We start from the raw sequence: 24541 nt of genomic DNA, 5'->3' as shown, positions 1-24541 counted from the left end.
GTGGGGTCACCACCACTAATTTCAGAGTTGGGTCACCACCACTAATGTTAGAGTCGGGTCACCAACACTAATGTTGCAGTCGGGTCACCACCACTAATTATAGAGTCGGGTCACCACCACTAATATTCGAGTCGGGTCACCGTCACTAATGTCAGTGGGGTCACCTCCACTAATGTTAGAGTCGGGTCACCACCACTAATGTTAGATTCGAATCAACACCACTAATGTTAGAGCCGGGTCACCACCACTAACGTTAAAGTCGGGTCACCACCACTAATGTTAGAGTCGGGTCACCACCACTAATTTTAGAGTCGGGTCACCACCACTAATCTTAGTGCTGGGTCACCACCACTAATGTTACAGCGGGGTCACCACCACTAATGTCAGAGTCGGGTCACCACCACTAATTTTAGAGCCTGGTCACCACCACTAATGTCAGAGTCGTGTCACCAACACTAATGTTAGAGTCGGTTCACCACCATTAATGTTAGAGTCGGGTCACCACCACCAATGATAGAGTCGGTTCACCACCACTCATGTTAGAGTCGGGTCACCACCACCAATGTTAGAGTCGGATCACCACCACTAATGTTAGATACGGGTTACCACCACTAATGTCAGAGTCGGGTCACCACCACTAATTTCAGAGTCGGGTCAGCACCACTAATGTCAGAGTCGGGTCACCACCACTAATTTTAGAGTCGGGTCACCACCACTAATGTCAGAGTCGGGTCACCACCAGTAATGTTAGAGTCGTGTCACCACAACTAATGTTAGAGTCGGTTCACCTCCACTAATATTAGAGTCGGGTCACCACCACTAATGTTAGAGAAGGGTCACCACCACTAATGTTAGAGTCGGGTCACCACCACTAATGTCAGAGTCGGGTCACCACCATTAATGTTAGAGTCAGATCACCACCACGAATGTCAGAGTCGGGTCACCACCACTATTTTAGAGTCGTGTCACCACCACTAATGTTAGAGTCGGGTCACCACCACTAATAATATAGTCGGGTCAACACCACTTATGTCAAAGTTGGGTCCCCAACACTAATGTTAGAGCATGGTCACCACCACTTATGTTAGAGTCGGGTCACCACCACTAATGTTAGTGTCGGGTCACCACCACTCATGTCTGAGTCGGGTCACCACCACTAATGTCAGAGTCAGGTCACCACCACTAATGTCAGTTTCGGGTCACCACCACTAATGTTAGAGTCGGGTCACCACCACTAATGTTAGATACGAATCAACACCACTGATGTTAGAGCCGGGTCACCACCACTAACGTTAAAGTCGGGTCACCACCACTAATGTTAGAGTCGGGTCACCACCACTAATTTTAGAGTCGGGTCACCACCACTAATGTTAGTGCTGGGTCACCACCACTAATGTTACAGTCGGTTCACCACCACTAATGTTAGAAACGGGTCACCACCACTAATGTTACAGTGGGGTCACCACCACTAATGTCAGAGTCGTGTCACCAACACTAATGTTAGAGTCGGTTCACCACCATTAATGTTAGAGTCGGGTCACCACCACCAATGATCGAGTCGGTTCACCACCACTCATGTTAGAGTTGGGTCACCACCACCAATGTTAGAGTCGGATCACCACCACTAATGTTAGATACGGGTCACCACCACTAATGTCAGAGTCGGGTCACCACCACTAATGTCAGAGTCGGGTCACCACCACTAATTTTAGAGTCGGTTCACCACCACTAATGTCAGAGTCGGGTCACCACCAGTAATGTTAGAGTCGTGTCACCACCACTAATGTTAGAGTCGGTTCACCTCCACTAATATTAGAGTCGGGTCACCACCACTAATGTTAGAGAAGGGTCACCACCACTAATGTTAGAGTCGGGTCGCCACCACTAATGTCAGAGTCGGGTCACCACCACTAATGTTAGAGTCGGGTCACCACCACTAATGTTAGAGTCGAATCACCACCACTAATGTTAGGTCCGGGTCACCACCATTAATGTTAGAGTCGGGTCACCACCACTAATGTTAGAGTCGGGTCACCATCACTAATGTTAAAGAAGGGTTACCACGACGAATGTTAGAGTGGGGTCAACACCACTCATGTCAGAGTCGCGTCAACACCGCTTATGATAGTGTCGTGTCACCACCACTAATGTCAGGGTCAGGTCACCACCACTAATGTTAGAGTCGGGTCACCACCAGTAATGTTAGAGTCGGGTCACCACAACGAATGTTAGAGTCGGATCACCAGCACTTATGTCGGAGCCGGGTCACCACCACTAATTTTAGAGTCGGGTCACCACCATTAATGTCAGAGTCGGCTCACCACCACTAATGTTAGAGTTGGGTCACCTACACCAATGTTAGATTCGGGTCACCACCGCTAATGATACAGTCGGGTCACCACCGCTTCTGATAGACTCGGGTCACCACCACTAATGTCAGAGTCGGGTCACCACCAATAATGTCAGAGTCGGGTCAGCAACACACATGTTAGATTCGGGTCACCACCACTAATGTTAGAGTCGGGTCACCACCACTAATTTTAGAGTCGGCTCACCACCACTAATGTCAGAGTCGGCTCACCCCCACTAATGTTAGGGTTGTGTCACCTCCACTAATGTTAGATTCGAGTCACCAACACTCATGTCAGATTCGGGTCACCACCACTAATGTTAGAGTCGGGTCACCACCGCTAATGATAGAGTCGGGTCACCACCGCTTATGATAGACTCGGGTCACCACCACTAATGGCAGAGTCGGGTCACCACCACTAATGTCAGAGTTGGGTCACCATCACTAATGACCTTGGCGGGTCACCACCAATCATGTTAGAGTCGGTTCACCACCACTTCTTTTAGAGTCGGGTCACCACCACTAATTTCTGAGTTGGGTCACCACCACTAATGTTACAGTCGGGTCACCACCACTAATTATAGAGTCGGGTCACCACCACTAATATTAGAGTCGGGTGACCGTCACTAATGTCAGTCGGGTCACCTCCACTAATGTTAGAATCGGGTCACCACCACTAATTTTAGAGTCGTGGCACCACCACTAATGTTAGAGCTGGGTCACCACCACTAATGTCAGAGTCGGTTCACCACCACTAATGTTAGAGACGGGTCACCACCACTAATGTTACAGTGGGGTCACCACCACTAATGTCAGAGTCGGGTCACCACCACTAATTTTAGAGCCGGGTCACCACCACTAATGTCAGAGTCGTGTCACCAACACTAATGTTAGAGTCGGTTCACCACCATTAATGTTAGAGTCGGGTCACCACCACCAATGATAGAACCGGTTCACCACCACTCATGTTAGAGTCGGGTCACCACCACCAATGTTAGAGTCGGATCACCACCACTAATGTTAGATACGGGTCACCACCACTAATGTCAGAGTCGGGTCACCACCACTAATGTCAGAGTCGGGTCACCACCACTTATGTTAGAGTCAGATCACCACCACTAATGTCAGAGTCGGGTCACCACCACTAATGTTAGAGTCGTGTCAACACCACTAATGTTAGTTTCGGGTCACCACCACTAATAATATAGTCGGGTCACCACCACTTATGTCAAAGTCGGGTCACCACCACTAATGTTAGAGCATGGTCACCACCACTAATGTTAGAGTCGGGTCACCACCACTAATGTTAGTGTCGGGTCACCACCACTTATGTCAGAGTCGGGTCACCACCACTAATGTCAGAGTCAGGTCACCACCACTAATGTCAGTTTCGGGTCACCACCACTAATGTTAGAGTCGGGTCACCACCACTAATGTTAGATTCGAATCAACACCACTAATGTTAGAGCCGGGTCACCACCACTAACGTTAAAGTCGGGTCACCCCCACTAATGTTAGAGTCGGGTCACCACCACTAATGTAAGAGAAGGGTCACCACCACTAATGTTAGAGTGGGGTCACCACCACTAATTTCAGAGTTGGGTCACCACCACTAATGTTAGAGTCGGGTCACCAACACTAATGTTGCAGTCGGGTCACCACCACTAATTATAGAGTCGGGTCACCACCACTAATATTCGAGTCGGGTCACCGTCACTAATGTCAGTGGGGTCACCTCCACTAATGTTAGAGTCGGGTCACCACCACTAATGTTAGATTCGAATCAACACCACTAATGTTAGAGCCGGGTCACCACCACTAACGTTAAAGTCGGGTCACCACCACTAATGTTAGAGTCGGGTCACCACCACTAATTTTAGAGTCGGGTCACCACCACTAATCTTAGTGCTGGGTCACCACCACTAATGTTACAGCGGGGTCACCACCACTAATGTCAGAGTCGGGTCACCACCACTAATTTTAGAGCCTGGTCACCACCACTAATGTCAGAGTCGTGTCACCAACACTAATGTTAGAGTCGGTTCACCACCATTAATGTTAGAGTCGGGTCACCACCACCAATGATAGAGTCGGTTCACCACCACTCATGTTAGAGTCGGGTCACCACCACCAATGTTAGAGTCGGATCACCACCACTAATGTTAGATACGGGTTACCACCACTAATGTCAGAGTCGGGTCACCACCACTAATTTCAGAGTCGGGTCAGCACCACTAATGTCAGAGTCGGGTCACCACCACTAATTTTAGAGTCGGGTCACCACCACTAATGTCAGAGTCGGGTCACCACCAGTAATGTTAGAGTCGTGTCACCACAACTAATGTTAGAGTCGGTTCACCTCCACTAATATTAGAGTCGGGTCACCACCACTAATGTTAGAGAAGGGTCACCACCACTAATGTTAGAGTCGGGTCACCACCACTAATGTCAGAGTCGGGTCACCACCATTAATGTTAGAGTCAGATCACCACCACGAATGTCAGAGTCGGGTCACCACCACTATTTTAGAGTCGTGTCACCACCACTAATGTTAGAGTCGGGTCACCACCACTAATAATATAGTCGGGTCAACACCACTTATGTCAAAGTTGGGTCCCCAACACTAATGTTAGAGCATGGTCACCACCACTTATGTTAGAGTCGGGTCACCACCACTAATGTTAGTGTCGGGTCACCACCACTCATGTCTGAGTCGGGTCACCACCACTAATGTCAGAGTCAGGTCACCACCACTAATGTCAGTTTCGGGTCACCACCACTAATGTTAGAGTCGGGTCACCACCACTAATGTTAGATACGAATCAACACCACTGATGTTAGAGCCGGGTCACCACCACTAACGTTAAAGTCGGGTCACCACCACTAATGTTAGAGTCGGGTCACCACCACTAATTTTAGAGTCGGGTCACCACCACTAATGTTAGTGCTGGGTCACCACCACTAATGTTACAGTCGGTTCACCACCACTAATGTTAGAAACGGGTCACCACCACTAATGTTACAGTGGGGTCACCACCACTAATGTCAGAGTCGTGTCACCAACACTAATGTTAGAGTCGGTTCACCACCATTAATGTTAGAGTCGGGTCACCACCACCAATGATCGAGTCGGTTCACCACCACTCATGTTAGAGTTGGGTCACCACCACCAATGTTAGAGTCGGATCACCACCACTAATGTTAGATACGGGTCACCACCACTAATGTCAGAGTCGGGTCACCACCACTAATGTCAGAGTCGGGTCACCACCACTAATTTTAGAGTCGGTTCACCACCACTAATGTCAGAGTCGGGTCACCACCAGTAATGTTAGAGTCGTGTCACCACCACTAATGTTAGAGTCGGTTCACCTCCACTAATATTAGAGTCGGGTCACCACCACTAATGTTAGAGAAGGGTCACCACCACTAATGTTAGAGTCGGGTCGCCACCACTAATGTCAGAGTCGGGTCACCACCACTAATGTTAGAGTCGGGTCACCACCACTAATGTTAGAGTCGAATCACCACCACTAATGTTAGGTCCGGGTCACCACCATTAATGTTAGAGTCGGGTCACCACCACTAATGTTAGAGTCGGGTCACCATCACTAATGTTAAAGAAGGGTTACCACGACGAATGTTAGAGTGGGGTCAACACCACTCATGTCAGAGTCGCGTCAACACCGCTTATGATAGTGTCGTGTCACCACCACTAATGTCAGGGTCAGGTCACCACCACTAATGTTAGAGTCGGGTCACCACCAGTAATGTTAGAGTCGGGTCACCACAACGAATGTTAGAGTCGGATCACCAGCACTTATGTCGGAGCCGGGTCACCACCACTAATTTTAGAGTCGGGTCACCACCATTAATGTCAGAGTCGGCTCACCACCACTAATGTTAGAGTTGGGTCACCTACACCAATGTTAGATTCGGGTCACCACCGCTAATGATACAGTCGGGTCACCACCGCTTCTGATAGACTCGGGTCACCACCACTAATGTCAGAGTCGGGTCACCACCAATAATGTCAGAGTCGGGTCAGCAACACACATGTTAGATTCGGGTCACCACCACTAATGTTAGAGTCGGGTCACCACCACTAATTTTAGAGTCGGCTCACCACCACTAATGTCAGAGTCGGCTCACCCCCACTAATGTTAGGGTTGTGTCACCTCCACTAATGTTAGATTCGAGTCACCAACACTCATGTCAGATTCGGGTCACCACCACTAATGTTAGAGTCGGGTCACCACCGCTAATGATAGAGTCGGGTCACCACCGCTTATGATAGACTCGGGTCACCACCACTAATGGCAGAGTCGGGTCACCACCACTAATGTCAGAGTTGGGTCACCATCACTAATGACCTTGGCGGGTCACCACCAATCATGTTAGAGTCGGTTCACCACCACTTCTTTTAGAGTCGGGTCACCACCACTAATTTCTGAGTTGGGTCACCACCACTAATGTTACAGTCGGGTCACCACCACTAATTATAGAGTCGGGTCACCACCACTAATATTAGAGTCGGGTGACCGTCACTAATGTCAGTCGGGTCACCTCCACTAATGTTAGAATCGGGTCACCACCACTAATTTTAGAGTCGTGGCACCACCACTAATGTTAGAGCTGGGTCACCACCACTAATGTCAGAGTCGGTTCACCACCACTAATGTTAGAGACGGGTCACCACCACTAATGTTACAGTGGGGTCACCACCACTAATGTCAGAGTCGGGTCACCACCACTAATTTTAGAGCCGGGTCACCACCACTAATGTCAGAGTCGTGTCACCAACACTAATGTTAGAGTCGGTTCACCACCATTAATGTTAGAGTCGGGTCACCACCACCAATGATAGAACCGGTTCACCACCACTCATGTTAGAGTCGGGTCACCACCACCAATGTTAGAGTCGGATCACCACCACTAATGTTAGATACGGGTCACCACCACTAATGTCAGAGTCGGGTCACCACCACTAATGTCAGAGTCGGGTCACCACCACTAATTTTAGAGTCGGGTCACCTCCACTAATATTAGAGTCGGGTCACCACCACTAATGTTAGAGAAGGGTCACCACCACTAATGTTGGAGTCGGGTCACCACCACTAATGTCAGAGTCGGGTCACCACCACTAATGTTAGAGTCAGATCACCACCACTAATGTCAGAGTCGAGTCACCACCACTAATGTCAGAGTCGTGTCACCACCACTAATGTTAGAGTCGGGTCACCACCACTAATAATATAGTCGGGTCACCACCGCTTATGTCAAAGTTGGGTCACCAACACTAATGTTAGAGCATGGTCACCACCACTAATGTTAGAGTCGGGTCACCACCACTAATGTTAGTGTCGTGTCACCACCACTAATGTCAGAGTCGGGTCACCACCACTAATGTCAGAGTCATGTCACCACCACTAATGTCAGTTTCGGGTCACCACCACTAATGTTTGAGTCGGGTCACCACCACTAATGTTAGATTCGAATCAACACCACTAATGTTAGAGCCGGGTCACCACAACTAACATTAAAGTCGGGTCACCACCTCTAATGTTAGAGTCGGGTCACCACCACTAATGTAAGAGAAGGGTCACCACCACTAATGTTAGAGTGGGGTCACCACCACTAATTTCAGAGTTGGGTCACCACCACTAATGTTACAGGCGGGTCACCAACACTAATGTTGCAGTCGGGTCACCACCACTAATATTAGAGTCGGGTCACCACCAGTAATGTTAGAGTCGTGTCACCACCACTAATGTTCGAGTCGGTTCACCTCCACTAATATTAGAGTCGCGTCACCACCACTAATGTCAGAGAAGGGTCACCACCACTAATGTTGGAGTCGGGTCACCACCACTAACGTCAGAGTCGGGTCACCACCACTAATGTTAGAGTCAGATCACCACCACTAATGTCAGAGTCGAGTCACCACCACTAATGTTAGAGTCGTGTCACCACCACTAATGTTAGAGTCAGGTCACCACCACTAATAATATAGTCGGGTCACCACCACTTATGTCAAAGTTGGGTCACCAACACTAATGTTAGAGCATGGTCACCACCACTAATGTTAGAGTCGGGTCACCACCACTAATGTTAGTGTCGGGTCACCACCACTAATGTCAGAGTCCGGTCATCACCACTTATGTCAGAGTCGTGTCACCACCACGAATGTTAGAATCGGTTCACCACCATTAATGTTAGAGTCGGGTAACCACCACTAATGTTAGAGTCGGGTCACCACCACTAACGTTAGAGTCGGATCACCACCACTAATGTTAGATTCGGGTCACCACCATTAATGTTAGAGTTGGATCACCACCACTAATGTAAGAGTCGGGTCACCACCATTAAAGTTAGAGTCGGTTCACCACCACTCATGTTAGAGTCGGGTCACCACCACTAATGATAGAGTCGGATCACCACCACTAATGTTAGATTCGGGTCCCCACCACTAATGTCAGAGTCGGGTCACCACCACTAATGTCAGAGTCGGGTCACCACCACTAATTTTAGAGTCTGGTCACCACCACAAATGTCAGAGTCGGGTCACCACCAGTAATGTTAGAGTCGGGTCACCACCACTCATGTTAGAGTCGGTTCACCTCCACTAATATTAGAGTCGGGTCACCACCACTAATGTCAGAGTCGGGTCACCACCACTCATGTCAGAATCGGGTCACCACCTCTAATGTTAGAGTCTGGTCACCACCACTAATGTCAGAGTCGTGTCACCACCACTAATGTTCGATTCGGATCACCACCACTAATGTTAGAGTCGGGTTACCACCACTAATTTTAGAGTCGGGTCACCACCACTAATGTCAGAGTCGGTTCACCACTTCTAATGTGAGAGTCGGGTCACCATCACTAATGTTAGATTTGGGTCACCACCAATAATGTTAGAGTTGGTTTACCACCACTAATTTTAGAGTCGGGTCACCACCACTAATGTTCGAGTCGGGTCACCGCCACTGATGTTAGAGTCGGGTCACCACCACTAATGTTAGAGTCGGGTTACCACCACTAATTTTAGAGTCTGGTCACCACCACTAATGACAGAGTCGGGTCACCACTTCTCATGTTAGAGTCGGGCCACCACCACTAATGTTAGAGTTGGGTCACCACGATTAATATTAGAGTCGGGTTACCACCACTAATTTTAGAGTTGGGTCACCACCACTAATGTCAGAGTCGGGTCACCACCACTAATGTCAGAGTCGTGTCACCACCACTAATGTTAGAGTCGGGTCACCACCACTAATGTTAGAGTCGGATCACCACCACTAATGTTAGATTCGGGTCACCACCATTAATGTTAGAGTGGGATCACCACCACTAATGTTAGAGTCGGGTCACCACCATTAATGTTAGAGTCGGTTCACCACCACTCATGTTAGAGTCTGGTCACCACCACTAATGTTAGAGTCGGATCACCACCACTAATGTTAGATTCGGGTCACCACCACTAATGTCAGAGTCGGGTCACCAACACTAATGTCAAAGTCGGGTCACCACCATTAATTTTAGAGTCGGGTCACCACCACTAATGTTGGAGTCGGGTTACCACCACTAATTTTAGAGTCGGGTCACCAGCACTAATGACAGAGTCGGGTCACCACTTCTAATGTTAGAGTCGGGTCACCACCACTCATGTTAGAGTTGGGTCACCGCCAATAATATTAGAGACGGTTTACCACCACTAATTTTGGAGTTGGGTCACCAGCACTAATGTCAGAGTCGGGTCACCACAACTAATGTCAGAGTCGGGTCACCACCACTAATGTCAGAGTCGTGTCACCACCACTTATGTTGGAGTCGGGTCACCACCACTAATGTTAGAGTCGGGTTACCACCACTAATGTCAGAGTCGGGTCACCACCACTAATTTTAGAGTCGGGTCACCACCACTAATGTCAGAGTCGTGTCACCACCACTAATGTTTGAGTCGGTTCACCACCATTAATGTTAGAGTCGGGTCACCACCACTAATGTTAGAGTCGGGTCACCACCACTAATGTTAGAGTCGGATCACCACCACTAATGTTAGATTCGGGTCACCACCATTAATGTTAGAGTTGGATCACCACCACTAATGTTAGAGTCGGGTCACCACCATTAATGTTCGAGTCGGTTCACCACCACTCATGTTAGAGTCGGGTCACCACCACTAATGTTAGATTCTGATCACCACCACTGATGTTAGATTCGGGTCACCACCACTAATGTCAGAGTCGGGTCACCACCACTAATGTCAGAGTCGGGTCACCACCACTAATTTTAGAGTCGGGTCACCACCACAAATGTCAGAGTCGTGTCACCACCAGTAATGTTAGAGTCGGGTCACCACCACTAATGTTAGAGTCGGTTCACCTCCACTAATATTAGAGTCGGGTCACCGCTACTAATGTCAGAGTCGGGTCACCACCTCTAATGTCAGAGTCAGGTCACCAGCACTAATGTCAGAGTCGGGTCACCACCACTAATGTTAGAGTCGGGTCACCACCACTAATTTTAGAGTCGGGTCACCACCACTAATGTCAGTGTCGTGTCACCACGACAAATGTTAGAGTCGGGTCACCACCATTAATGTTAAAGTCGTGTCACCACCACTAATGATAGAGTCGGTTCACCACCACTAATGTCAGAGTCGGGTCACCACCACTAATTTTGGAGTCGGGTCGCCACCACTAATGTCAGAGTCGGCTCACCACCACTAATGTTAGAGTCGGGTCACCTCCACTAATGTTAGATCCGGGTCACCACCACTAATGTCAGACTCGGGTCACCACCACTAATGATAGAGTCGGGTCACCACCACTAATGTCAGAGTCAGGTCACCACGACTAATGTTAGAGTCGGGTTAGCACCATTAATGTTAGAGCAGTGTCACCACCAGACATGTTAGAGTCAGGTCACCACCACTAATGTGAGAGAAGGGTCACCAGCACAAATGTTAGAGAAGTGTCACCAGCACAAATGTTAGAGTCGGTTCACCTCCACTAATATTAGAGTCGGGTCACCACCACTAATGTCAAAGTCGGGTCACCACCACTATTGTCAGAATCGGGTCACCACCTCTAATTTTAGAGTCAGTTCACCACCACTAATGTCAGAGTCGGGTCACCACCACTAATGTTAGAGTCGGGTCACCACCACTAATGTTAGAGTCGGGTACCACCACTAATTTTAGAGTCGGGTCACCACCACTAATGTCAGAGTCGGGTCACCACTTCTAATTTTAGAGTGGGGTCACCACCAATAATGTTAGAGTCGGGTCATCACCACTAATGTTAGTGTCGTGTCACCACCACTAATGTTCGAGTCGGGTTCCCACCACTAATTTTAGAGTCGGGTCACCACCACTAATGTCAGAGCCGGTTCACCACTTCTAATGTTAGAGTCGGGTCACCACCACAAATGTTAGAGTTGGGTCACCACCAATAATATTAGAGTCGGGTTACCACCACTAATTTTAGAGTTGGGTCACCACCACTAATGTCAGAGTCGGGTCACCACAACTAATGTCAGAGTCGGGTCACCACCACTAATGTCAGAGTCGGGTCACCACCACTAATGTCAGAGTCAGGTCACCACAACTAATGTCACAGTCGGGTCACCACCACTAATGTAAGAGTGGGGTCACCACCACTAATGTCAGAGTCAGGTCACCAGCACTAATGTCAGAGTCGGGGCACCACCACTAATGTTAGAGTCGGGTCACCACCACTAATTTTAGAGTCGGGTCACCACCACTAATGTCAGAGTCGTGTCACCACGACAAATGTTAGAGTCGGGTCACCACCATTAATGTTAAAGTCGTGTCACCACCACTAATGATAGAGTCGGTTCACCACCACTAATGTCAGAGTCGGGTCACCACCACTAATTTTGGAGTCGGGTCGCCACCACTAATGTCAGAGTCCGCTCACCACCACTAATGTTAGAGTCGGGTCACCTCCACTAATGTTAGATCCGGGTCACCACCACTAATGTCAGACTCGGGTCACCACCACTAATGATAGAGTCGGGTCACCACCACTAATGTCAGAGTCAGGTCACCACGACTAATGTTAGAGTCGGGTTAGCACCATTAATGTTAGAGCAGTGTCACCACCAGACATGTTAGAGTCAGGTCACCACCACTAATGTGAGAGAAGGGTCACCAGCACAAATGTTAGAGAAGTGTCACCAGCACAAATGTTAGAGTCGGTTCACCTCCACTAATATTAGAGTCGGGTCACCACCACTAATGTCAGAGTCGGGTCACCACCACTAATGTCTGAATCGGGTCACCACCTCTAATGTTAGAGTCAGTTCACCACCACTAATGTCAGAGTCGGGTCACCACCACTAATGTTAGAGTCGGGTCACCACCACTAATGTTAGAGTCGGGTACCACCACTAATTTTAGAGTCGGGTCACCACCACTAATGTCAGAGTCGGGTCACCACTTCTAATTTTAGAGTGGGGTCACCACCAATAATGATAGAGTCGGGTTACCACCACTAAATTTAGAGTCGTGTCACCACCACTAATGTTAGAGTCGGGTCACCACCACTAATGTTAGTGTAGTGTCACCACCACTAATGTTCGAGTCGGGTTCCCACCACTAATTTTAGAGTCGGGTCACCACCACTAATGTCAGAGCCGGTTCACCACTTCTAATGTTAGAGTCGGGTCACCACCACTAATGTTAGAGTTGGGTCACCACCAATAATATTAGAGTCGGGTTACCACCACTAATTTTATAGTCGGGTCACCACCACTAATGTCAGAGTCGGGTCACCACTTCTAATGTTAGAGTCGGGTCACCACCACTAATGTTAGATTTGGGTCACCACCAATAATGTTAGAGTCGGGTTACCACCACTAAATTTAGAATTGGGTCACCACCACTAATGTTAGAGTCGGGTCACCACCACTAATGTTAGAGTCGGGTCACCCCCACTAATGTTAGAGTAGGGTTACCACCACTAATTTTAGAGTCGGGTCAGCACCACTAATGACAGAGTCGGGTCACCACTTCTAATGTTAGAGTCAGGTCACCACCACTAATGTTAGAGTTGGGTCACCACGATTAATATTAGAGTCGGGTTACCACCACTAATTTTAGAGTTGGATCACCACCACTAATGTTAGAGTCGGGTCACCACCATTAATGTTAGAGTCGGTTCACCACCACTCATGTTAGAGTCGGGTCACCACCACTAATGTTAGAGTCGGGTCACCACCACTAATGTTAGATTCGGGTCACCACCACTAATGTCAGAGTCGGGTCACCACCTCTAATGTCAAAGTCGGGTCACCACCATTAATTTTAGAGTCGGGTCACCACCACAAATGTCAGAGTCGGGTCACCACCAGTAATGTTAGAGTCGGGTCACCACCACTAATGTTAGAGTCGGTTCACCACCTTTAATGTTAGAGTCAGGTCACCACCACTAATGTCAGAGTCGTGTCACCACCACTAATGTCAGAGTCGGGTCACCACCACTAATGTCAGAGTCGGGTCAGCAGCACACATGTTAGATTCGGGTCACCACCACTAATGTTCGAGTCGGGTCACCACCACTAATGTCAGAGTCGGGTCACCACCACTAATGTCAGAGTCGGGTCACCACCACTAATGTTAGAGTCGAGTCACCAGTACAAATGTTAGAATCGGGTCACCATCACTAATGTCAGTCGGGTCACCTCCACTAATGTTAGAGTCGGGTCACCACCACTAATTTTAGAGTCGGGTCACCACCACTTATGTTAGAGCTGGGTCACCACCACTAATGTTAGAGTCGGTTCACCACCACTAATGTTGGAGAAGGGTCACCACCACTAATATTACAGTGGGGTCACCACCACTAATGTCAGAGTCGGGTCACCACCACTAATTTTGGAGTCGGGTGACCACCACTAATGTTGGAGAAGGGTCACCACCACGAATGTTAGAATCGGTTCACCACCATTAATGTTAGAGTCGGGTAACCACCACTAATGTTAGAGTCGGGTCACCACCACTAACGTTAGAGTCGGATCACCACCACTAATGTTAGATTCGGGTCACCACCATTAATGTTAGAGTTGGATCACCACCACTAATGTAAGAGTCGGGTCACCACCATTAAAGTTAGAGTCGGTTCACCACCACTCATGTTAGAGTCGGGTCACCACCACTAATGATAGAGTCGGATCACCACCACTAATGTTAGATTCGGGTCCCCACCACTAATGTCAGAGTCGGGTCACCACCACTAATGTCAGAGTCGGGTCACCACCACTAATTTTAGAGTCTGGTCACCACCACAAATGTCAGAGTCGGGTCACCACCAGTAATGTTAGAGTCGGGTCACCACCACTCATGTTAGAGTCGGTTCACCTCCACTAATATTAGAGTCGGGTCACCACCACTAATGACAGAGTCGGGTCACCACCACTCATGTCAGAATCGGGTCACCACCTCTAATGTTAGAGTCTGGTCACCACCACTAATGTCAGAGTCGTGTCACCACCACTAATGTTCGAGTCGGATCACCACCACTAATGTTAGAGTCGGGTTACCACCACTAATTTTAGAGTCGGGTCACCACCACTAATGTCAGAGTCGGTTCACCACTTCTAATGTTAGAGTCGGGTCACCACCACTAATGTTAGATTTGGGTCACCACCAATAATGTTAGAGTTGGTTTACCACCACTAATTTTAGAGTCGGGTCACCACCACTAATGTTCGAGTCGGGTCACCGCCACTGATGTTAGAGTCGGGTCACCACCACTAATGTTAGAGTCGGGTTACCACCACTAATTTTAGAGTCTGGTCACCACCACTAATGACAGAGTCGGGTCACCACTTCTCATGTTAGAGTCGGGCCACCACCACTAATGTTAGAGTTGGGTCACCACGATTAATATTAGAGTCGGGTTACCACCACTAATTTTAGAGTTGGGTCACCAACACTAATGTCAGAGTCGGGTCACCACCACTAATGTCAGAGTCGTGTCACCACCACTAATGTTAGAGTCGGGTCACCACCACTAATGTTAGAGTCGGATCACCACCACTAATGTTAGATTCGGGTCACCACCATTAATGTTAGAGTGGGATCACCACCACTAATGTTAGAGTCGGGTCACCACCATTAATGTTAGAGTCGGTTCACCACCACTCATGTTAGAGTCTGGTCACCACCACTAATGTTAGAGTCGGATCACCACCACTAATGTTAGATTCGGGTCACCACCACTAATGTCAGAGTCGGGTCACCAACACTAATGTCAAAGTCGGGTCACCACCATTAATTTTAGAGTCGGGTCACCACCACTAATGTTGGAGTCGGGTTCCCACCACTAATTTTAGAGTCGGGTCACCAGCACTAATGACAGAGTCGGGTCACCACTTCTAATGTTAGAGTCGGGTCACCACCACTCATGTTAGAGTTGGGTCACCGCCAATAATATTAGAGACGGTTTACCACCACTAATTTTGGAGTTGGGTCACCACCACTAATGTCAGAGTCGGGTCACCACAACTAATGTCAGAGTCGGGTCACCACCACTAATGTCAGAGTCGTGTCACCACCACTTATGTTGGAGTCGGGTCACCACCACTAATGTTAGAGTCGGGTTACCACCACTAATGTCAGAGTCGGGTCACCACCACTAATTTTAGAGTCGGGTCACCACCACTAATGTCAGAGTCGTGTCACCACCACTAATGTTTGAGTCGGTTCACCACCATTAATGTTAGAGTCGGGTCACCACCACTAATGTTAGAGTCGGGTCACCACCATTAATGTTCGAGTCGGTTCACCACCACTCATGTTAGAGTCGGGTCACCACCACTAATGTTAGATTCGGATCACCACCACTAATGTTAGATTCGGGTCACCACCACTAATGTCAGAGGCGGGTCACCACCACTAATGTCAGAGTCGGGTCACCACCACTAATTTTAGAGTCGGGTCACCACCACAAATGTCAGAGTCGTGTCACCACCAGTAATGTTAGAGTCGGGTCACCACCACTAATGTTAGAGTCGGTTCACCTCCACTAATATTAGAGTCGGGTCACCACTACTAATGTCAGAGTCGGGTCACCACCTCTAATGTCAGAGTCAGGTCACCAGCACTAATGTCAGAGTCGGGTCACCACCACTAATGTTAGAGTCGGGTCACCACCACTAATTTTAGAGTCGGGTCACCACCACTAATGTCAGAGTCGTGTCACCACGACAAATGTTAGAGTCGGGTCACCACCATTAATGTTAAAGTCGTGTCACCACCACTAATGATAGAGTCGGTTCACCACCACTAATGTCAGAGTCGGGTCACCACCACTAATTTTGGAGTCGGGTCGCCACCACTAATGTCAGAGTCGGCTCACCACCACTAATGTTAGAGTCGGGTCACCTCCACTAATGTTAGATCCGGGTCACCACCACTAATGTCAGACTCGGGTCACCACCACTAATGATAGAGTCGGGTCACCACCACTAATGTCAGAGTCAGGTCACCACGACTAATGTTAGAGTCGGGTTAGCACCATTAATGTTAGAGCAGTGTCACCACCAGACATGTTAGAGTCAGGTCACCACCACTAATGTGAGAGAAGGGTCACCAGCACAAATGTTAGAGAAGTGTCACCAGCACAAATGTTAGAGTCGGTTCACCTCCACTAATATTAGAGTCGGGTCACCACCACTAATGTCAGAGTCGGGTCACCACCACTAATGTCAGAATCGGGTCACCACCTCTAATGTTAGAGTCAGTTCACCACCACTAATGTCAGAGTCGGGTCACCACCACTAATGTTAGAGTCGGGTCACCACCACTAATGTTAGAGTCGGGTACCACCACTAATTTTAGAGTCGGGTCACCACCACTAATGTCAGAGTCGGGTCACCACTTCTAATTTTAGAGTGGGGTCACCACCAATAATGTTAGAGTCGGGTTACCACCACTAAATTTAGAGTCGGGTCACCACCACTAATGTTAGAGTCGGGTCACCACCACTAATGTTAGTGTCGTGTCACCACCACTAATGTTCGAGTCGGGTTCCCACCACTAATTTTAGAGTCGGGTCACCACCACTAATGTCAGAGCCGGTTCACCACTTCTAATGTTAGAGTCGGGTCACCACCACAAATGTTAGAGTTGGGTCACCACCAATAATATTAGAGTCGGGTTACCACCACTAATTTTAGAGTTGGGTCACCACCACTAATGTCAGAGTCGGGTCACCACAACTAATGTCAAAGTCGGGTCACCACCACTAATGTCAGAGTCGGGTCACGACCACTAATGTCAGAGTCAGGTCACCACAACTAATGTCACAGTCGGGTCACCACCACTAATGTAAGAGTGGGGTCACCACCACTAATGTCAGAGTCAGGTCACCAGCACTAATGTCAGAGTCGGGGCACCACCACTAATGTTAGAGTCGGGTCACCACCACTAATTTTAGAGTCGGGTCACCACCACTAATGTCAGAGTCGTGTCACCACGACAAATGTTAGAGTCGGGTCACCACCATTAATGTTAAAGTCGTGTCACCACCACTAATGATAGAGTCGGTTCACCACCACTAATGTCAGAGTCGGGTCACCACCACTAATTTTGGAGTCGGGTCGCCACCACTAATGTCAGAGTCGGCTCACCACCACTAATGTTAGAGTCGGGTCACCTCCACTAATGTTAGATCCGGGTCACCACCACTAATGTCAGACTCGGGTCACCACCACTAATGATAGAGTCGGGTCACCACCACTAATGTCAGAGTCAGGTCACCACGACTAATGTTAGAGTCGGGTTAGCACCATTAATGTTAGAGCAGTGTCACCACCAGACATGTTAGAGTCAGGTCACCACCACTAATGTGAGAGAAGGGTCACCAGCACAAATGTTAGAGAAGTGTCACCAGCACAAATGTTAGAGTCGGTTCACCTCCACTAATATTAGAGTCGGGTCACCACCACTAATGTCAGAGTCGGGTCACCACCACTAATGTCAGAATCGGGTCACCACCTCTAATGTTAGAGTCAGTTCACCACCACTAATGTCAGAGTCGGGTCACCACCACTAATGTTAGAGTCGGGTCACCACCACTAATGTTAGAGTCGGGTACCACCACTAATTTTAGAGTCGGGTCACCACCACTAATGTCAGAGTCGGGTCACCACTTCTAATTTTAGAGTGGGGTCACCACCAATAATGTTAGAGTCGGGTTACCACCACTAAATTTAGAGTCGTGTCACCACCACTAATGTTAGAGTCGGGTCACCACCACTAATGTTAGTGTCGTGTCACCACCACTAATGTTCGAGTCGGGTTCCCACCACTAATTTTAGAGTCGGGTCACCACCACTAATGTCAGAGCCGGTTCACCACTTCTAATGTTAGAGTCGGGTCACCACCACTAATACTAGAGTTGGGTCACCACCAATAATATTAGAGTCGGGTTACCACCACTAATTTTAGAGTTGGGTCACCACCACTAATGTCAGAGTCGGGTCACCACCACTAATGTCAGAGTCGGGTCACCACCACTAATGTCAGAGTCAGGTCACCACAACTAATGTCACAGTCGGGTCACCACCACTAATGTAAGAGTGGGGTCACCACCACTAATTTCAGAGTCGGGTCACCACCACTAATGTTAATGTCGGGTCACCACCACTAATGTCAGAGTCGGGTCACCACCACTAATGTTAGAGTCGGGTCACCACCAGTAATGTTAGAGGCGAGTCACCACCACGAATGTCAGAGTCGGTTCGCCTCCACTATTATTAGAGTCGGGTCACCACCTCTAATGTTAGAGAAGGGTCACCAGCACAAATATTAGCGAAGTGTCACCAGCACTAATGTCAGCGTCGGGTCTCCGCCACTAATGTCAGAGTTAGGTCACCACCACTAATGTAAGAGTCGGGTCACCACCAGTAATGTTAGAGTCGGGTCACCACCACGAATGTTAGAGTCGGTTCACCTCCACTAATATTAGAGTCGGGTCACCACCACTAATATTAGAGAATGGTCACCACCACTAATGTTAGAGTCGGGTCACCACCACTAATGTCAGAGTCGGGTCACCAGCACTAATGTTAGAGTCGGGTCACCACCACTAATTTCAGTTTCGGGTCACCACCACTAATTTTACAGTCGGGTCACCACCACTAATTTTAGATTCGGGTCACCACCAATAATATTAGAGTCGGATTACCACCACTAATTTTAGAGTTGGGTCACCACCACTAATGTCAGAGTCGGGTCACCACAACTAATGTCAGAGTCGGGTCACCACCACTAATGTCAGAGTCGGGTCACCACCACTAATGTCAGAGTCAGGTCACCACAACTAATGTCACAGTCGGGTCACCACCACTAATGTAAGAGTGGGGTCACCACCACTAATGTCAGAGTCAGGTCACCAGCACTAATGTCAGAGTCGGGGCACCACCACTAATGTTAGAGTCGGGTCACCACCACTAATTTTAGAGTCGGGTCACCACCACTAATGTCAGAGTCGTGTCACCACGACAAATGTTAGAGTCGGGTCACCACCATTAATGTTAAAGTCGTGTCACCACCACTAATGATAGAGTCGGTTCACCACCACTAATGTCAGAGTCGGGTCACCACCACTAATTTTGGAGTCGGGTCGCCACCACTAATGTCAGAGTCGGCTCACCACCACTAATGTTAGAGTCGGGTCACCTCCACTAATGTTAGATCCGGGTCACCACCACTAATGTCAGACTCGGGTCACCACCACTAATGATAGAGTCGGGTCACCACCACTAATGTCAGAGTCAGGTCACCACGACTAATGTTAGAGTCGGGTTAGCACCATTAATGTTAGAGCAGTGTCACCACCAGACATGTTAGAGTCAGGTCACCACCACTAATGTGAGAGAAGGGTCACCAGCACAAATGTTAGAGAAGTGTCACCAGCACAAATGTTAGAGTCGGTTCACCTCCACTAATATTAGAGTCGGGTCACCACCACTAATGTCAGAGTCGGGTCACCACCACTAATGTCAGAATCGGGTCACCACCTCTAATGTTAGAGTCAGTTCACCACCACTAATGTCAGAGTCGGGTCACCACCACTAATGTTAGAGTCGGGTCACCACCACTAATGTTAGAGTCGGGTACCACCACTAATTTTAGAGTCGGGTCACCACCACTAATGTCAGAGTCGGGTCACCACTTCTAATTTTAGAGTGGGGTCACCACCAATAATGTTAGAGTCGGGTTACCACCACTAAATTTAGAGTCGTGTCACCACCACTAATGTTAGAGTCGGGTCACCACCACTAATGTTAGTGTCGTGTCACCACCACTAATGTTCGAGTCGGGTTCCCACCACTAATTTTAGAGTCGGGTCACCACCACTAATGTCAGAGCCGGTTCACCACTTCTAATGTTAGAGTCGGGTCACCACCACTAATGTTAGAGTTGGGTCACCACCAATAATATTAGAGTCGGGTTACCACCACTAATTTTAGAGTTGGGTCACCACCACTAATGTCAGAGTCGGGTCACCACAACTAATGTCAGAGTCGGGTCACCACCACTAATGTCAGAGTCGGGTCACCACCACTAATGTCAGAGTCAGGTCACCACAACTAATGTCACAGTCGGGTCACCACCACTAATGTAAGAGTGGGGTCACCACCACTAATTTCAGAGTCGGGTCACCACCACTAATGTTAATGTCGGGTCACCACCACTAATGTCAGAGTCGGGTCACCACCACGAATGTTAGAGTCGGGTCACCACCAGTAATGTTAGAGGCGAGTCACCACCACGAATGTCAGAGTCGGTTCGCCTCCACTATTATTAGAGTCGGGTCACCACCTCTAATGTTAGAGAAGGGTCACCAGCACAAATATTAGCGAAGTGTCACCAGCGCTAATGTCAGCGTTGGGTCTCCGCCACTAATGTCAGAGTTAGGTCACCACCACTAATGTAAGAGTCGGGTCACCACCAGTAATGTTAGAGTCGGGTCACCACCACGAATGTTAGAGTCGGTTCACCTCCACTAATATTAGAGTCGGGTCACCACCACTAATATTAGAGAATGGTCACCACCACTAATGTTAGAGTCGGGTCACCACCACTAATGTCAGAGTCGGGTCACCACCACTGATGTTAGAGTCGGGTCACCACCACTAATTTCAGTTTCGGGTCACCACCACTAATGTTACAGTCGGGTCACCACCACTAATTTTAGATTCGGGTCACCACCACTAATGTTAGAGTCGGGTTACCACCACTAATTTTACAGGCGGGTCACCACCACTAATGTCAGAGTCGGGTCACCACCACTAATGTTAGAGTCGGGTCACCACCACTAATGTCAGAGTCGGGTCACCACCACTAATGTCAGAATCGGGTCACCACCAATAATGTCAGAGTTGGGTCACCACCACTAATGTTAGAGACGGGTCACCACAACTAATGTTAGATTCGAGTCACCAGCACAAATGTTAGAGTCGGGTCACCACCACTAATGTTAGAGTCGGGTCACCACCACTAATGTTAGAGTCGGGTCATCACCACTAATGTTAGAGTCGGGTCACCACCACTAATGTTAAAGTTGGGTCACCACAACTAATGTCAGATTCGGGTCACCACCACTAATGTCAGAGTCAGGTCAGCACCACTAATGTCAGATTCGCGTCACCTCCACTAATGTTAGAGTCGGGTCACCACCACTAATGTCAGAGTTGGGCCACCATCACTAATGACAGAGTCAGGTCACCACCACTAATGTTGGAGTCGGGTTAGCACCATTAATGTTAGAGCCGGGCCACCACCACACATGATAAAGTCGGGTCACCACCACTAATGTTAGAGAAGGGTCACCAGCACAAATGTTAGAGAAGTGTCACCAGCACTAATGTTAGAGTCGGGTCACCACCGCTTATGTTAGTGTCGGGTCACCACCAATAATGTCAGAGTCGGGCACCACCACTAAAGTCAGAGTCGGGTCAGCAGCACACATGTTAGATTCGGGTCACCACCACTAATTTTAGAGTCGGGTCACCACCACTAATGTCAAAATCGGGTCAGCATCACTAATGACAGAGTCGGGTCACCACCAATAATGTTAGAGTCGGGTCACCACCACTTATTTTAGAGTCGGCTTACCACCACTAATGTCAGAGTCGGGTCACCACCACTAATGTCAGAGTCGGGTCACCACCACAAATGTTAGAGTCGGGTCACCACCACTAATGTTAGAGTCGAGTCACCACTACAAATGATAGAATCGGGTCACCACCACTAATGTCAGAGTCGGGTCACCACCACTAATGTTAGAGTCGGTTCACCACCACTAATGTTACAGTCGGGTCTCCACCACTAATATTACAGTCGGGTCACCACCACTAATTTTAGAGTCGGGTCACCAACACTAATGTTAGAGTCGGGTCACCACCAGTAATGTTAGAGTCGGGTCACCACCACGAATGTCAGAGTCGGTTCACCTCCACTATTATTAGAGTCGGGTCACCACCACTAATGTTAGAGAAGGGTCAACAGCACACATGTTAGGGAAGTGTCACCAGCACTAATGTCAGCGTCGGGTCACCGCCACTAATGTCAGAGTCGGGTCACCACCACTAATGTAAGAGACGGGTCACCACCACTAATGTTAGAGTCGAGTCACCACCACTAATGTCAGGGTCGGTTCAACTCCACTAATATTAGAGTCGGGTCACCACCACTAATTTTAGAGAATTGTCACCACCACCAATGTTAGAGTCGGGTCACCACCACTAATGTCAGAGTCGGGTCACCACCACGAATGGTAGAGTCGGGTCAACACCACTAATATCAGTTTCGGGTCACCACCACTAATGTTAGATTCGGGTCACCACCACTAATGTCAGAGTCGGGTCACCACCACTAATGTTAGAGTCGGGTCACCACCACTAATGTCAGAGTCGGGTCACCACCACTAATGTCAAAGTCGGGTCACCACCACTAATGTCAGAGCTGGGTCACCACCACTAATGTTAAATTCGGGTCACCACCACTAATGTTAGAGTCGAGTCACCAGCACAAATGTTAGAGTCGGGTCACCACCACTAATGTTAGGTTCGGGTCACCTCCACTAATTTTAGAGTCGGGTCATCACCACTAATGTTAGAGTCGGGTCACCAGCACTAATGTTAGAGTTGGGTCACCACAACTAATGTCAGATTCGGATCACCAGCACTAATGTCAGAGTCAGGTCACCACCACTAATGTCAGATTCGCGTCACCTCCACTAATGTTAGAGTCGGGTCACCACCACTAATGTCAGAGTTGGGTCACCATCGCTAATGACAGAGTCGGGTCACCACCAGTAATGTTAGAGTCGGTTCACCACCACTTATTTTAGAGTCGGGTCACCACCACTAATGTCAGAGTCGGGTCGCCACCACTAATGTCAGATTCGGGTCACCACCACTAATGCGAGAGTCGGGTCACCACCTCTAATGTTGAGTCGAGTCACCAGTACAAATGTTAGAATCGGGTCACCACCACTAATGTTAGAGTCGGGTCACCAACACTAATGTTAGTGTCGGGTCACCACCACTAAAGTTATAGTCGGGTCACCACAACTTATGTCAGAGTTGGGTCACCAACACTAATGTTAGAGCATGGTCACCACCACTAATGTTAGAGTCGGGTCACCACCACTAAGGTTAGAATCGGGTCACCACCACTAATGTCAGAGTCGGGTCACCACCACTAATGTCAGAGTCACGCCACCACCACTAATGTCAGAGTCGCGTCACCACCACTAATGTTAGGGTCGGGTCACCACCACTAATGTTAGAGTCGAATCACCACCACTAATGTTAGAGCCGGGTCACCACCACTAATTTTAGAGTCGCGTCACTACCACTAATGTCAGAGTCGGGTCACCACCACTAATGTTAGAGTTGGGTCACCACCACTAATGTAAGAGTCGGGTCACCACCACTAATGTCAGAGTCGTGTCACCACCACTAATGTTAGAGTTGGGTCACCACCACTAATGTCAGAGTCGGGTCACCACCACTAATGTTAGAGTCAGTTCACCACCACTAATATTAGAGTCGGGTCACCACCACTAATGTTAGAGTCGGGTCATCACCACTAATGTTAGAGTCGGGTCACCACCACTAATGCTATCGTCGGGTCACCACCAC

The sequence above is a fragment of the Somniosus microcephalus genome, unplaced genomic scaffold (genome assembly GCF_052327205.1).
Source record: "Somniosus microcephalus isolate GS21.2 unplaced genomic scaffold, FLI_Smic_1.0 unresolved_chr2, whole genome shotgun sequence".
Lineage (NCBI taxonomy): Eukaryota > Metazoa > Chordata > Chondrichthyes > Squaliformes > Somniosidae > Somniosus > Somniosus microcephalus.
Note: the sequence above shows the minus strand (reverse complement) of the source record.